The sequence below is a fragment of the Diabrotica virgifera genome, chromosome 7, assembly GCF_917563875.1.
Source record: "Diabrotica virgifera virgifera chromosome 7, PGI_DIABVI_V3a".
Classification (NCBI taxonomy): Eukaryota; Metazoa; Arthropoda; class Insecta; order Coleoptera; family Chrysomelidae; genus Diabrotica; species Diabrotica virgifera.
In genome coordinates this window covers 13708188-13725584 of record NC_065449.1, presented here as the reverse complement: position 1 = coordinate 13725584, position 17397 = coordinate 13708188, and positions in this window count along the sequence as shown.

Here is a 17397-nt window from a genome sequence, read left to right as displayed (position 1 = left end):
TACGCACACAATCTATAAAAACTATTTGTGAAAATATCTTGAACATAACTGAATTTGTTGAGATGTCACCACTGCCGTGGAGCCTTACTGTAGAAATTTGTAATAATTATAGTATTTATCGCTTTCGAAAATTATATGAAACTGATTATTTGCATAAAATACAAATATGTGATCAAATAGATTTTGAACAAACAAAACGTGAAAACGAAGCAGAAAGAAATCATCTTTGTGAGTCAAATTATTATAAAGAGAAAGAACTTAATATGTATTGTGTTTGTTTTTCTGCATTTGTAGCAGATGCTATTGCTTTAAACTTTTGTTTTAGCTGTTTCAAACTTTTCCGAAACGTACTTAAATCAAAAAATAAATGTTATGGTTATGAACAGGTTCTTAATTGGAATGAATATCATGAATATGAAATAAAATATTTGTATGATTTAACAGATAATTGGTGTCAAAATTCGTTTGATCACGTCTTGTTTGATACAACTTGGTCCTTTCAATGTAGATGCTCAATGCATAAATAATTTTCTTCTTTTTGCGCAGTATATGGTTACTTAAAAAAAAAAAGAAAAGATCACTTATCGCAAAGTTTTTGTAAATTGTATATAAAAAATATTATCCATTGTATAATGTAATTTTTATTAATAAAATTGTTTAATCTTAATTTTTGTTTGTTTTATTTATATTAGGTAAAAATAAAAGACAACATATTTATTAATATTATTTATTCACAACTATCCAAATCATTTACAACTTTATTGCTATAATACCATACATATTCATTCAAAGCTTGACTTAACAAAGTATCTGGAGAAATTTCACAAAACGCAGTTAAAGCGTGAAGTCGACTATATAAACTGTTACTCTTATGACAATTTTGCTGAATAAAGTATACAACATTTCTATAATACGAAAAAAACTGTAAATTGTCCAATAACGACACTCGTTGAGACACTAAATCAATGTTTGCTCTCAGGATCTGGCTTACATCATCTTCACATAAATAATATTCGATTCCGTGTTTCTCGATAGTCAGGAACTTTACATTTTCCATTACCAATTGTCTTAGTTTGCAGAAATCACCACACTCAAATTCGATTGGATCATACTCATCGGCATAGGTCGGCAAAGGTGGTATGAAAAATTCTTCCATAATTTGTATAAACATCTCAATTAGGGTAGTCCACTCGAATGTGTTTAAACTGATTCTTGTAAATTTACCATGTTGGTACAGAATAATGGATGGAGAAAACTGTCGAGCTGGAGATAGGCCAATTTTTATGTGAAAACATCCTATTGGATAGGTAGTTTCCAATAAATAATATGGTTCATCTTTGGCAGCTTCTTCATATTTTTCCAGTACTCGATCTAATTCAGCGTCGTAGATAATTGTCTCTTCACTTTCGTATCCGCTATCTTGAGAAGTCATAGTACTGCTGTTGCAACTGAATACACAAGTCGGTTGGAGAAACTCAAACTGAATGTGACGGATGGTTGCTGAGAGAATTTATACTTTTTCAATCCCCCACTCTTTGCGTGTAATTGTCAGCATTTTCTAAAAAATGTATGTCTACGCGGCGTATCGAAATATAGATCCTTAAACTACATCTGAACTAGTAATCCAGCTGTTGTGTTTGCTATCCAATCCTAACCATTTAACATACATTTTATTGCCTTTTCGTCTAAGTACTTTTTCAACCAAGTAAATGTCGGGATTTTTTGTTTTCTGTAATTCTTCTTCGTAAAACCCGCCGCTAATCGGTGTACCTTGCATGTCTTCGAGCAAATACGTTATAGGATTCGTTATCTTAACTTGTACAATTCTAAATAATTCTGTAGTCCAATTGGGCGTGTAGGCCTTTTCAAAGAAATGTTTTGCCTTTGATATACGTACAATGTCGCCAACTTTAAATCTCCGTGGACCGGCAATCTTTAAATGACTATAATTTTTGTTTAAAATGGCTTTTTCATTGGATTTGTTGACATGAGATGGCTTGTATCCTGTTTTACTGTGCTTTGTATTGTTGTATTCCTCAGTGACTGTAGGTAGTGCATCTAGCCATTTGTATGATCCATGTAAACTAAAATACTTGTACAACTTTGCTTTCAACGTTCTAATAACTCTTTCACAAATGGCAGCCTTCTTAACCGTGTATGTGCTGTAATGATTAATTTCGTGTTTTTTCATTAAATTTTGAAATTTTCTGTTGTAAAATTCGGTTCCCTGATCAGATTGTAGGTTTTTCGGAACTCTTTGAGTACGGGCGAGAATATCCGAAAATGCGCGAGTAATTTCCTCACCTGTTTTGTTCTTTAGAGGACGTGTCCAAACAAATTTTGAAAAACAATCAATTACAACTAGTATTAGTTTGTAATTTTTATTTTGGTGCGCATAAGGACGCATTTCAGCCAAATCCATCTGCCACAAGTCATCGATTCCTTTGATTATTGTTCGTCGACGAGGATAGTTTTTTCGTGATGGTTTATGCAACTCATACACCACCTGTTCCTTTTCTTTAGACATTTTTATAAACGACTTTCAATTGCTGTTAGGCGGGTATCTATATTCATCGAATGAAGGTTGTCTACTACATCCTGTAATGCCGCGTTCATTTCTTTTATCTTCTTTTCCATCTTCATATCGTATATCGCATGATGTGCAATGGTTTCTGCAGCCGATTTTATATTCTTATCCGTATCCTTTTTTAGTGTATTCAAATCATCTTTGAATATTTTTTGCAACTTTTGCTCGAGAAGTGGAACTGTGGTTTTATGAAGCTCTTTTCTTACTTCGTTTAGTTCCATGGTTAAATTCTTTATATCATTAGTTTTTTGCTGCAACAACTTATTTACATTATTCTCCGTGTCCTTTTTTAGTGTATTCAAATCATTTTTCATTATTTTCTGCAACTTCTGCTCGAGAAGTGGAACTGTAGTTTTATGAAGCTCTTCTCTTACTTCATTTAGTCCGATGGCTAAACCTTCTATCTCCCCAGTTTTTTGCTGCAACAACTCACCATGTGTTTGAATTAATGGTGACTGTATGTTACGCAACTCATTTATTTGTGCATCGACGTATTTTTTCGTTGCAGCATCACCATTTTCTGATGGATCCTTGACATTGCAAATTTTCACATTTTCGGCATTAATATTTCCGTCAGAAGTATGTGGAAATGTAACTCGCGTCACCTTTTGAGCGCTACCACCACCACCACGAGAATGATGACCGAATTTGTCGACACTCATAATGGAAATGATATTGTCATTCCCAGTTACTCTATTATATTAGCTTCTTTTAGTTCATTGATGATGGCTACAATTTCGTTGTCGAGAGATGTGTTGCCGGCGTCTTTCGAAGCCACCAAGAGTTGAAGACGATCCACCAATTCATTTGGGTCGTCCCAGTAAATATATTCCCTAGGCAAATCATTGTATGTCAAATGCGTAGGTAATCCAGAACCGACATCTCCTCTACTAGTTTCTGTATGACGACGTTGAGGTATTAATGATGGAAGATTAGGTTTAATAATTTCCTTCCACTTGTAGCCGTGGGTTCCCTTTAGTGTACCATCCCGTCTTTTATGAGCGCCGGTTATATCCAACAATGAAATATAGTCTTTAACGTCTTCTTCTTTAAAATGATCAGGGTCTTTGTAAAATATTAACTCATATAGTCCACGTGTCCCTTTAACATATTTTCCTTTCGTTACAATCCTACCATCCCGAGTGAAATTAATATCAGTGGAACCAAGTGCCCATTTTGCCGTTTTGCTATCATAGGTTGGACCGTATACCTTATCTATTTGATCTGAAGATATCCCGTGATTTATCACGTAAGGTTGAATTAGAGAATGATATTGGTCTAGGTAATCTTGAAATACTTGTTCGGATACTTCATCTTGCGATTGGTTTGTTTCTATGTTATCTTCGTATTCTTCATCTTCTTTATCGTTGTTTTCAAACACATCTCCATCACTTATAAATGATAATGGTGGTGTAGGATTTTCCTCTCTATCTGGCTCTTTTTTTAGTCCTACTTGTTCCTTTTTCACCTCTTCTTCTTCTTTTTTAACTTGTCTAAACTTGTTATCGATAGCATGATGCAACGTTTTTGATGATTGCGCAATATTCTTGAGTGGTTTCGAGATTGGTTTAAAAAGTTTATTTAGTGACTCATCTTGTTCTGTCTTGCCTAATTTCAATGCCAAATATTTTTTGCGAATTGATCTAGCCAATTCGGCAACTTTCTTCTTGCGCATGGCAATGGCGACCGCATCATAAGACATTTTGTTGACAACTAAACAATACATCAACTTACAATTTTATATATTTATCAAATCCTTTGCGGTATCGGCCATTGTTAAGGGGAAAATCTTTCATAATGACCAAAGTACCATAGCGGTCTGTCGTCCAACATTCTGAACACATTTTTTTAAATTCATCAAACGACATGTCTGGCGATACGTGTTCATCAAATATATGCTTCAAATTTATCTCGTCCTGCTTGAATAATACAATCATGTTACAATTGTCTCTTATTAGCTGCTTCGGTATTTTTGAATATGTTTGACATAAATAAGCGGCATCGATATTTTTATGTCTGCACATGGAATAATACTCGCGAATCTTCTGTTGACCATCACATGCAACATCGTCAAATAAAAAAATTGAGTTTGGTTGTGCTTCATCTGGACTGATAATTTCTTCATTGTCTTTGAATGGAAAGTACCCAACACCTTTGACTTGGGCTATTACATCTTGCAGTAGTTGGTATTTCGGTTGAAAAAGGGATTTCGAATAAACATAGACATTTTTGAATTTGGCGCCATTCGGATTAAATAATAGTGATAGCATGACATTCGTTTTTCCGCACCCACTTGGACCGCAAATAATGGCTCTAAATGAGTTTGGTAGCAATTTACCATGTTTACTGACTGTCACTTTCTGGACAATGTCCAGATTATCAATTGGCAACGTCTGCTCTTGTTGAACGATCTTCATCGTGTGGCAAGTGTAGTACATAAGTACGGCAATATATTATAGATGTCATCACTTGCATGGCATCAGTCCAATGTTGGTCGTCGAAGGAGGAGGTCTCGTGAACTCTTTAATTAATAAACTGCCATTTGAGCTACATATTCCTGGCGGTTATCAGTACTGTGGACGTAAGTAACTTTGCGACAATTTTGTTGTGTTTTATAAGTAAAAAAAAAAAATACGTTCTTTATAGCTGGAACAAAACTACAAAAACGTCTTGCACGTGGAGATCCAGGTATTAATCCATTAGACGCAGCTTGTAAACAACACGATATCGCTTACTCGCAGCATTCATCTCTCGAAGAACGTCACAAGGCCGATAAAGAATTGGAAAATAGAGCCTGGGAGCGATTCAAGTCGAAAGACGCTAGCTTTGGTGAAAAAACTGCTGCCTTACTTGTAACCGGTGGAATGAAGACGAAAAGAAAATTGGGAATGGGATGTCAGTTACGTCGTGGAAGAAAGGGGCGTTACTCTTTCAATCGCGATGTTGTCTCAAAAATTGCAAAGTCCATGAAGAGAGGAGCATCGTTACACGATACTGCTTTGACTGCTGTACGAATTGCAAAATCCATAATCAAAAGACTTGGCGGCCGAAAAGAAATTGATGTTCCTCGCGTACTACCACTAAAATCTGGAGGTTTCCTACCCCTCATACCTCTCTTTGCTGGTCTTTCGGCACTGGGGGCTTTAGCAGGAGGTGCTGCGGGGGTGGCAAAAACTGTGGTCGACGCAAAAAATGCCCAAAAGAAATTGGAGGAGGATATACGTCATAATAAGGCAATGGAACATATCGGTTCGGGTCTGTACCTACGTAAGAAACCCAGAGGCGGATTCGGCTTGTATTTGAAAAAAAACTTCCAATAAAGCTGCCCAATCGTCCGCTGTACGACTTGGACATTGCACATTACGCGAAAATACTTAACATACCACATTTTCGAGGAGTTTTCATGAATGACGCTCTGCCTAGAGACGGTCCTCGACAACGAGAATGTGCAATAGTTAACTTGGATGTGTCCGCGCATAACGGAACACATTGGGTAGCATATAGAAAGATAAACAACGACGTGGAATATTTCGATTCATTTGGTAATTTGAAGCCGACCAAAGAACTTGTGAAATATCTGGGTGCACGTGCCAGAATTTTCTACAATAATCACCAGTATCAAACTTACAATCAAATCGTTTGTGGGCATTTATGCTTAAAATTTTTATATAATGGACAGTAGTAGATTGCTTATGTCCCATATGTTTCGCGAAAAATGTTTTACGGAATATAGTGAAGAAGAACTAAAACACATACCGCTAGAGTATATTATACGGACTGTTAGACCTTCAGAATTGTTAAGTATATGGCATAAATTACCTGGGGAATATCGAGGAGAATTTAACTTGCAGATACTACTTCCGTGCTTCGTACATTACAACAGACCAGATTGGAGGACTCACTGGGATGGACCACCCGATTCTCAAGCATCTTGTCATTTATGTAAACTTGCTTTAGAACAAATAAAAAATATGTGAAAAAAAATTGGTGTTTATTCAACTATATATATAAACCTATTAATCTATCGACTTGAATCAGTCATCATGTCGCAGTTGTTGAGAGTAGTTAGCACCACTTATACATTTTCATTTCAACCACCCACACCAATCGTGTTGGATCCGAAAAAAGATTACGAAATAGCTCTTCGTGCCTTCCATTCCTACAACAGTATACCGAACATTGAAAATAACAAGTTTTATTACTGCAATGACAAAAACAAATGGCAAAACTTTGCTTTTCCCGATGGATGTTATGAAATTGCCGATATTGAAGAATACATACAAAAGAAACTGGGTGCTGACAATGAGCTTAAACCAGAATCGATATTTAGTCTAAAACCTAACCACAACACGTTGCAGTGTCAAATATTTAGCAAATATAGGATTTCGTTTAAGCAACCTGATAGCCTTGGTACAGTATTGGGATTTTCTCCGGCAATACTCAATCCTGGACGGATACATACTTCGAATCTACCTGTTAGGATTATTAAAGTATCTAGCATACGCTTTGAATGTAACATTAGTACTGGAGCCTTCGACGGTAACAGACCTGCTCATACGATCTACGAATTTGTCATACAATCAAATCCTGGGTACGCAATTGACGAAACTCCTCACAATTTGTTGTATTTACCCGTTGTGCCGCAGCGTGAACTTACCAATATCACTGTCTTGGCTCTCGATCAAGAAGGACGACCTGTAAACTTTAGAGGAGAAGAGAGCACATTGGTGCTGGAACTTAGATCAAGAGGGAAATGGGACTAGTAATAAGGTCATCTACTGCTCAAAGGACACCATTAGTTGTGCAGCCGTCCAAGCGACAACATCGTATTAAAAGAACACCATTAGTTGTGCAACCGTCCAAGCGACAATATCGTATTAAAAGAACACCATTAGTTGTGTCGAAGCGGAAACCTCTTACGTTCGCAAAAAAATTGTTTTTACAATCACTTGGTTTTAAACTAAAAAATGACAACAATGTATGGAAAACGAGCTCGTTCAAACGACAGCAGCGTAATGCCTCCAATATTCGATATTTATCGTAAGCCAATGTTTGATGAGTCGATTCGAAAGGCCGAATACCGAACTTATGCACCATTCATCAAATCATTCAACTGTAATGATATTGTAGAATTTAGCATTAATCAAGTTGACTCGTTTTTTGCAATGAGCGAAACCTTGTTGTGCATTAAAGGATCACTCGTCGATAAAGAAGGATCTGGCGTAGTCAAACTAGCCAACAATGTGGGTGCTTTTCTTTTCGATTCGTGTACGTACAGCGAAAGCGCACGGGAGATGGAAACAGTGCGGGATCCTGGTATCGTAAGTGCTGTACGTGCCATGACGTGTTACAATCAAGAAGATTCCCATTATATGGTTATGGCGGGTTGGAATTACCCTAATGATCCCATTCTACACGATGCAGATAATTCATTCAACATACAGATACCTCTTAAGCATATTTTTAACATTTTCAACGATTATCCAATGATTACGTGTGGTCGTCAAACAATAAGACTAGTTCGAGCTCGAAACGACAACGATTGTTTAATTATTACTGATGAAACTACAAAAGCAAAGATTAACATCACCAACATTGAACTCAGAGTGAAGCACATATTTCCAAATGACGAAATTAAACTAGAACTAATGAAGTCCATTCAACAAGATCAACCTATAGTTATTCCATTTAGAAAGTGGGAATTGCACGAATTGCCTACCATTACCAAAGGTGCTAGGCGTGAAGTTTGGGCCGTCAAAACTAGCACATCAGTTGAAAGACCACGTTATGTCATTGTTTTCTTTCAAACAGGCAAACGTAACACGATTACAGCTGATCCTACCTTATTTGACAATGTTAGCATCCAAAGTATTAGATTATCCTTAAATGGAGAATATTGGCCAAACGAGAGAATGCAGTTGGATTTCAGCAAAACTGACTACAACGAGGCCTATTTCAACTATACCGAATTTTATCCCAGCTACGTACATTCCCACCAAAAGCGACCTCTACTCGATTTCTCAGCTTTCAAGAATCGTGCATTGTTCGTCATCGACTGTTCAAAACAAGAAGAAAGCATGAAAGCATCCACTGTTGACGTAAAACTAGATATTGAAGCACATAATGGTTTTCCCGAAAATACCAAGGCCTACTGCATTATAATTCACGACTGCGTAATGGAGTACTACCCACTTACCGAAATTGTAAAAAGTCTAAATTAGACGCATAAAGTGTCAGTAGTACAAGAGCAGTCATCATGAGAGTAGCATTCGTAGATATTCAGGGATTCGCTGTGGACGGGTGGTTTGTTCCCAAAGAACTTACCATCGAAATAGGTTTTAAACGAAGTCATTACATCTTTTTACCTCCGAAACCATTCAATGCGCTAAGTAATGATGATAAGAAGACAGCATCATACGTGGAGAAAAAACTGCTTGGCATTCGATATTCTGATGGAGCAGTAGAATTGTCCAAAATAAATGAAATACTAGAAACCAAGTTGTTGTATGCAGCCGATTACATATACGTTCGAGGAGAACAAAAAGCAGAATTTTTAAGCAAGAAATGTCACATTTTTGGAGTTTTTCCCCTTATTATTGATGTTTGCAAGTTTGATGGCACGCCTCTTGCTACTGGAAACGTTGGTCCTGCTACAAACCCCTGTCACGCCGTTGGACTATTTTCGTGTACAGAAAGAAATGTGGATCGTCTACGTCACTGGTTTTCTTATACAATATTACCATTGTAATTTTTCTATGTATAAATAAATATTTTTAGAGAGAGATTTTTGCTTTTTTATTTAAACACCTTATTTACTGATCAAGTCTTATATTACATGAAGATTCAAATTTTCTCTTTACAATTTCAAACATAATTTTTAAAATTAAGATAAATATAGATGCTAATATTACACAAGACATTGCAAAGACATTGTCTATTTCACTTTTCACATACTCGCTGGTGTTGTTGCTGGCACCCATGGTGTAGGCTGAATACGTCTCAATGGATATGTAGCTTGTGGTAGTTTTCTAAAAGCGTAAAGACCTTGCTGCTGCTGCTGTAAATTCAACTCTTCAGGCTTCCACGTTTTGTCCTCAATATGCAAACTATCGAAATGTCTTTTAATTTGTTTTATATCCTCATATGATTTAATATCTTTATTTAACTGATTAAGTTTAGTTTGAAATTCCATAACCCTATGTATGTACTCGGTGGGATTCATATCAGTACTGAACATGCTCAGTGTCACAATGTCTCATAAATGCCACGTTCTGCGTCAAATGTCGGACGGAAAACTGAACAATGTCACATATCTACGTCAAATGTCACGTTCTGCGTCGAATGTCAGCGCTTTGCCACGTCACACATAAATGTCACGTCATACGTCAAATCTCACGTTCTGTTAGGCACTATACGGAAAAGAAGAAGAACTGACAGTTAATATTGAACGTTGACAGAAGAAGAATTGACAGTTGGCTTTTCCACGCAATCGTTGACATAAGATTTAACGGACGAAAAAAGAAGAAGAAGAATTGACAAACGAAAAGAAGAAGAAGAATTGACAGTTGGCTTCTGTGTCGCCACCGCTTTCATTTGACACCCCATACGTCAAAATCGGACCAATAGCAACGAAGATATGCTGTAATGTCGTTTTGGCACTGCCGCCATCTTTGTTTTTTTGTTCGTTACCCCCTCCCCGTTCCGACGAGCCCTCTTACGTCAAAATCGGACCAATAGAAACGAAGATATGACGTAATGCCCTTTTGGCACTGCCGCCATCTTTTTTATGTGTTCGTTACCCCCTCCCCGTTCCGACGAGCCCTCTTACGTCACAATCGGACCAATAGAAAAGAAGATATGACGTAATGCCCTTTTGGCATATTCCGATGCGCACGCCACATACTGAGTTCAACCCCCTTTTTCATCCCCTTTCCAACGATACGTCACACGTCATCCTACGTTAAGCCGTTTGGCATTTATTAATATTTAAGGGTTGCGATTTAGGGGTTGCGCCAGAAACCGCTTTGCCTATCTACTTGCATATTTTGTGCGTTCTTCTCCTTACGTAGTCATCAATCTTTTTCTCTTGTGTTGATCTGCTGTTTTCATTGTTCTATTTCCCTATCTTCGTTGTTTTTGCTCTTTATTAGATTTTAAAATTATACATCAAAACCCTTTCATTCCCTTTCGCCTTTTTTTCGTAAGTCATAAGGAAAGGATAAAATCAACAATAATGAAAAACTATTACAGTAGAATCCCGATTATCCGTGCTCATCGGGACCGGACGTTGGCACGGATAATTGAAAAGCACGGATAATCCAAACATTTATTTCTTATTGTAATACATAATATACGTATATCCATACATATAGCCCTACCACACAAAGACAACAGAAACAGCTAATTAAATGAAGGATTTAAAGACTTTGAGAGACAGCCTGTAGAGTCAACGGAGACAGTAGCAGCCATGGTCACCAAAATAGCAAACGATGGGAGTGGCTCAAGCACTTCAAAAAATAAAGAATGGAAAAGCAGTAGGACCAGATGATATTCCTGGGGAAGTATGGAGAGCATTTGGAGAGACAGGAACAAGGTGGCTAGCAGGTGTATTTAATAGAATTATGGAAGTTGGACAAATGCGAGACGAATGGAGAAGCAGTATACTGGTACCTGTTTACAAAAACAAGGGAGATATACAACAATGTACAAATTACAGGGCTATAAAACTACTTAGACACACCATGAAAATACGGGAAAGAGTAATTGATAGACGGATACGTGAAGAGACGTGAATCAATTTGGCTTTATGCAGGGCAGATCAACAACAGATGCAATTTTCATTATAAGATAGTTGATGGAAAAATACAGGAGTAAAGAAACAAACGCTCATATGGTATTCATTGATCTTGAGAAAGCATATGATAGAGTTCCTCGAGAGATTCTGTGGTGGGCACTCAATAAGAAAGGAGTCCCTGGTGAATATGTAAAGATTGTAAGGGATATGTATGAGGGAGTAACGACTAGTGTTAAGACAGGTGTGGGAGAGACTGATAAATTTCATGTAGGATTGCACCAAGACTCTGTGCTTAGTCCGTATTTATTCTCATTAGTTTTGGACCAGATAACAGCGAAACTACAAGGTAACATTCCATGGTGCTTAATGTATGCTGATGATGTCGTGTTAGTAGGAAATAGTGAAAGAGACTTAGAACAAAAACTGGAACAGTGGAGGCAAGCTCTAAAGGAAAAAGGTTTAAAACATAGTAGGACAAAAACAGAATATTTGGAATGTTCATTTAAAGATGGAGTTACTACAAATAAAATGGTATCTTTGGATGGTGAACTGATTGTAAAAAGCAATAGTTTTAAGTACCTGGGATCGGTATTACAGAGTTATGGAGAAATAGATGGAGATGCATGCAGTAGAATTAGGGCTGGATGGATGAAGTGGAAAGAAGCGAGTGGTGTGTTGTGTGACAGAAAAATTCCAATGAAGCTGAAGAGAAAATTCTATAAAACAGCCATAAGACCGGCTATGATGTACGGAACTGAATGTTGGGCAGTGAAGAAGAAAGAGGAACAACGAATACATGTGGCGGAAATGAGAATGCTTAGATGGATGAGTGGAGTGACAAAGAAGGATAAAATTAGAAATCAGTATATTAGGGGAAGTCTAGGTGTGGCACCAATTGATGCCAAAATGAGAGAGCATAGGTTAAGATGGTTTGGTCATGTTCAACGTCGAGACGTGAATCACCCAATACGAAGAATAGCTGAAGTGCAGATTCCTGAAAGGAGTAGGAGAGGAAGACCAAAGAAGACCTAGGGGGAGACGATAAGGCAGGACATGTTGGTAAAGGGGATTAACATTGATATGACCCAAAGATAAAATTGTGTGGAGGAATGCAATTAGGGAAGCCGACCTCGCATAGGGATAAGACAAAGAGAATGATGATAATAAAAAGACAACAGAAAAAATAAATCTTTCATTATGAGTTTCCGTCGAGTAATTTACAGTGACGCTATTTTGATAAAACCTCAAAAATAAAAACCTTTAAATAATAGAAAATCATAGCACGGATAATCCGCAGCCCGGATAATCCGCACACGGATAATCCGCACACGGATAATCGGGGTTCTACTGTACTTCAATTCTGTTTAGACAATGACATAATGATCATGAATACACATTTCCAACATAAGATCACAAGAGAAGTTATATCAAGAAACGAGCAATCAATGATTGACTATACTATAGAGCAAAAAAACAGAAAGAACTAGATAAGGTACGTAAGGACGAGAAGAAATTGGCACTGGTCACTACTTACTGGTTACTAACAGGCAAGTGAAAAAAGTGGGAAGCTATACCAATAAAAGAAAACAGAAGAGGCAGACTAAGGTAAATAAGGTAAATATTGGCAACAGAAAACCATGGAGAAAATTGATCAAAAGCTACAAAGTATTTAGGTAAAAACAGATGAACAAATATAGTGAAGGAAAATAATAATATTGATGATACTATTTTTACTTTATCGTACTATATACGTAGTATAGTATAATAGATAAAGTTATAGGATCGTGCAAAAATTTTTTTTTTCAGATTTCACTTTTTTTGACGTTTTGAGTCCCCCTGAGTGTAAAAAGCAAATAAAAAAAACATGTCGGAAGTATGTACGTATGTCTGTACGTACGTATGTCGCCACCGCCCAGCAAAAACTACCGGACCGATTTCGATGAAATGTGGTATGAGTAAGTTTATAGGTCTGGATCCCGCGTATGAAAAAAAAGTTGATTAATAGCAAGCTGAAAATTTGTTAATAGCTTAACGGTGTCTAGTCGGATAAACTTTGTTATATGGGAACACTGTAACAGGGGCAGTTTTAATTGTGGAACAGGTTAAAAATTTGGAACGGTTAGACCACGAAAACGGCACATTTATTTTGTCCGACAGAATAGACTTAAACTCTCCGAACAGAGATTAAATTTTCATGCAAAAATCAGACTGCTATTTATCACCTGTCATAATTCCTGTCATTTGACATATTCTACATGTTCCACTCATTAAAACGCCCATTTGGTGATAAATAGCAGTCTGATTTTTGCATGAGAGTTTAATCTCTGTTCGGAGAGTTTAAGTCTGTTCTGTCGGACAAAATACATGTGCCGTTTTCGTGGTCTGACCGTTCCAAATTTTTAACCTGTTCCACAATTAAAACTTCCCCTGTTCCAGTGTTCGCATATATCAAAGTTTGTCTGACTAGACACCCTTAAGCTATTAACAAATTTTCAGCTTGCTATTAATCAACTTTTTTTTCATACGCGGGATCCAGACCTATTAAGAGAATTTTGTCGAGAAACTAAGCTTTTGAAAAAAACCTCTCAAAGGGGGGCCGAAATAGGGGGGTTATTTGGGGCCCATTTTTGCAAATTTTGACCGAAACGAATGAAATTTAACATAAAGTTTGCTTATCGATAGGTGAATAGAAATACGGAATTTGACATTTCCAAATCCAAAATGGCGACCAGCATGGCCGACCTCCCACCCGATACATTTCCCTACCAATCTAAAAACTTGTTTAAGATAAATTTAATTTGAAAAAACATTTATATAGCCTAAAGATGGGTCTATAACAAGAATATTATCGTTTTTCAGAAAAAGTTATGGGTTGCCTATATTTAAGGGGTCAAAATTTGACATAACTTTGAACTAGATTTTCTCAAAAATGGCTCCAAGGAATTTGTTTATTTTTTGATATATTTTTGATATCTTATCGGTTAATTCAATAACATTAGTCAGAATTCTTATCTCCTCATAGGAGGGGAGTTATAAATTTTTTATAAAAAAATATTTGAGTGCCCGTAACTTCCTCTGTAATAGAAACTATAATTTGAAATTTGGCAGACGTATAGAGTACTTTATTATCTATTAGTTCAATAAATTTTACCCACAATATGGCTTCCGGTTGAACCGGAAATGAAAAAAAATCTTAATTTTTTAGATACTAGTATATTTTTACATATTTTGAAGGAATGCAAAATTACCTTTCCAATGTCATAAAACTCGTTGCTGTAGCTCAAAAACTCGAAAAGTTACAGAAAATAGAAATTTTGCTAGAATCTTGTGTGTGTCCCCTCTCACGCGATCATAGCAGAGCATTATTATAGGGCAGTCAATGAGGGTATTTGGCTCCGAATTCCATCCTACTACATCGATGTACTTGATATTTTCACAGTAAGTAGGGAATAGCTCAAGAAACAAAATCTACCCTACATAATATGGCGCTTTTATCTTGGGGCAATTCCCACCCCTTCAAGGGGGTGGAAAATTTGTTGGTCAAAATAAGCATGGAGGTGGCTAGAGAACCTATTTTTAAGCAAAAACTGATCTATACTTTTTTTTGAGAACTCAATACTTTTTGAGTTATGCGTAGTTGAAAATTGGCCATTTTCATTTAAAAATGACACGTTTTCGGATGGTTTTTTGTGAATACCTTAAAAACTATGCATCAAACTAAAAACAGTATACTATAAATTTTTTTAGATTATAAATAATTAAGAGATTCGTTCTTTCGTAAATTTTCTATTTATAATACAAAAAGAGATATGGTAGGTAAAAAGAGTTTGTTTTTTTGGTGCATGCCCAAAGTACTCATGCTTTTGAAGTGTTTGAAAAGGCATTTAAAACGAGCACCGTTAAAATGTCGGTTACATTCAAATTAAGCGAGATATGGTGCAAAAGAATATATGACTAATGTACTTTAAGGAAAAATGAGAAGTACATACATTTAACCCATCATCCACCAGAATTTAAATGTATTGTTTTTCTTTTGCAATACCTCTTAATATAGTGTTATTTCTATTTTCAAACAGTTGGACGGGTGAAAAAAATAAGATCAAATTATAGAGCGCATTTTTAACTTTTCTTAAAATTCTTCCTTTTGCTCCATGCAGTTCGAAAATAAAAATGTTCTATCCCCGAGAAGTGGTGGGAACCACCCCCATGATAAAAGCGCCATAGTATATAGTATATAGGATAGACTTTGAATTAGGAGATTGGGCTTTGGGCTACTCCCAAAATTTCATTAAAATCCATGCAGTAAAATGCAAATATTGTAAACTATTAATTTCTCAGAAAAATGAACTAATTTGAAATGAAAGTATGACTAATATTCTATTGATTTAGGTATGCAATAATCTATAGTGTGTCCCCGAACATTCTCTCAAATGCAGGAATTAATGATGCGTAGAACCATAAAATATTTTCAAGTATACAAGGTGTTTCTAAAATATCAAAATAACGAGTAACTTTGTTATTTTTATAGAATGCCAGTATCTAGTACGATAACGATAATAGATCGGTACGATAAAGTTCTCGGGCGGCCCTTCCGTCCAGCGTTTTTATATTCTATTTTATTTAGTTTAATTCCTACTTGAGCTTCTTTTCGTAATTTTTTAATTTTTCTTATTATTCTTACCATTTTAATTATCTATTAGTGACTAGAGAAAATTGAATGAAACACAAATAAAACTATATACTTAGTAGAGGATCCGATATAAGGTCGACTTGCACCGATTTGTTTAATGGATAAAAATTATTGGATATGTAATTTAGCATGTTAACAATTACAAAAAAGAAGGGTTGCCCGATCTAATCTTGTTCTAACTATAATTAATTAATAATTAAAAAATTACATTTTTTTATGAATTAAAAAAAATTCTCGATCCAGGCAGATATTATTTCAGATTTTTTGGATAACAAAACAAACTAAACAAAAAAGGTCTTTTGTAATTTTTCTCTAAAGTTGATCGTTTTCGAGTTATAATTTAAAACTGAAAAAAGAACGAAAGATGACAATTTTCAAGGCTCAAAAACACAAGTAAAAAATATTATTTTTGTAATCATCATGTACAGCCGGTTCCTAAAAAAACTGATACGACTCTTAGTAAGATTTCATCATGTTGAGCAGTGTATTTGATTGATCTGACATTATATTTATTATGACAGACAAATAATAAAATAAACAAACAACAAACAACTGATTCATGAAAAAACTAATAAGTATTTTAGAAAAATTTAAACGCAGGATGAAAGATTACATTATTACCGAGGGCGAAAAGCCCCTTAGAATAAACAAGCAGTTTCTATTGAATGAAATATTTGAAATTAAATATCACACTTTTTTTTTAATTTCATCCCTGTAACTTATTAAAATAAATATTATAGAAGTTTTCAGGGACTTTCAGCCCTTGGTAATAATGTAGTCTTTCATTCTGAGTTTAAAATTTTCAAAAATATTTATTAACTTTCTCAGGATTCGAAAAAAAAATGAATACAATTAAAATACATTGAGAATTTTGACATGCGACACAATTTTGCATTAACTCAATGTAAAATTCTAAACTGTTGAATTCCAGCTTCCCTAACTATTTGACATCAAAAGACATTAGAAACTATTTGTAGATGATTCAAATCTGTATTGAAAACAACTGTTAAAATTGGTCTACGTGATTAAACATTCCAAAATTTTGTAAAAATGTAATACATTTCAGTTTTCAGCCCAAACTTAGGCCACACACAATGCAATAATGTTCATATTTTTGAACTGTCAATATTTTTATTTTATCATCTATTGTTTAAAAACAATACAGTTGATAAGATACCCTCAGTTGCGGAGAAAGTATTAATAATAAAGATTAATAATAAAGTCTAATAACCGTGGAACAGAATAAGCTATCTGACAAATTTTAAGATTTGGCAGTGACATTGACAGTATGTAAACATTAGGTATTTATCCTTCAAAATACACTGC